Here is a 1,184-nt window from a genome sequence, read left to right on the forward strand (position 1 = left end):
ACCTACTACTTTTGTTAGAGGTAGACACTGTGGTATCTACCTACTACTTTTGTTAGAGGTAGACACTGTGGTATCTACCTACTACTTTTGTTAGAGGTAGACACTGTGGTATTTACCTACTACTTTTGTTAGAGGCAGACACTGTGGTATCTACCTACTACTTTTGTTAGAGGTAGACACTGTCTTATATACCTACAAGCCGGAGAAATAAGCCGAAAAATGGAAACCAGATTAAATGAATACAAAAAATCACCCTTCTATGTTTTTCACAATATATGTCACATGGCAATATAACCTAGAAAACATTAACATATTTAGAAGAAAGTAAACAAACAAAGCTCTTCTAGTAAGCCCACATTACACCAGCACCAAGGAACAGTTTTATATTTATAGTAATTATTCCTTAATGTTAACTACCATATATAATAGATTAGATATATAGAACGCCCCCTATAATTGTACACCTCTCATTACTGTCGTTCCCACGGCACGTGATCAATAACCATTACTTTTTTTAACTTGCATTCTTAGCCTGATGTTGACCTAAGGAGTTCGAAACGTTGTTACTTGTTTTGTGTTTTGAATACAAGTTTTTAATCCCATATCAGCCGTCTCTACTATAGATATCCTTAGTTCAAGTGAGTTCCCCGTCATCACGAATAAAACTGATATGATGAGTCTTACCTTCAATACGACGAGTCAGGTGATCAGATTCTTCAGGTGGAAAAGTACTAGCTTTGCAAAAATGTGGTAAATTACCGAACATTGGTAGATAAGTATGAAATATGTGGATAAATCACTAACTTCTTATCATATTGATCTCGTTATTTGTTCACTAGGTATATCAGGTAATTATCTGACCCAAGCTTAATGATATGGAAACAGCAAATAGAGGAATTTTCAACGTACAATATTCACACATTCAGGTAATAAAGACGTGTTTAAATTGAGGATTTGGAAGTTACAAAACGGGTATAATGATAACACTTAAAACAAAGAAATGTGGATCAACTTGGGGCACCAGGACCATTCAGAAAGGCATAACACATAGGCATAATTATAACTGTATTGTTAGTAGTTCTTACACATAGTCAAAAGTACAACTGTGTTGTTAGTAGTCCCAACACATAGCCAGAAGTATAACTGTATTGTTAGTAGTCCCAACACATAGCCAGCTTAGAAAA

Source organism: Limulus polyphemus, unplaced genomic scaffold (genome assembly GCF_000517525.1).
Source record: "Limulus polyphemus unplaced genomic scaffold, Limulus_polyphemus-2.1.2 Scaffold4661, whole genome shotgun sequence".
Taxonomy (NCBI): Eukaryota; Metazoa; Arthropoda; class Merostomata; order Xiphosura; family Limulidae; genus Limulus; species Limulus polyphemus.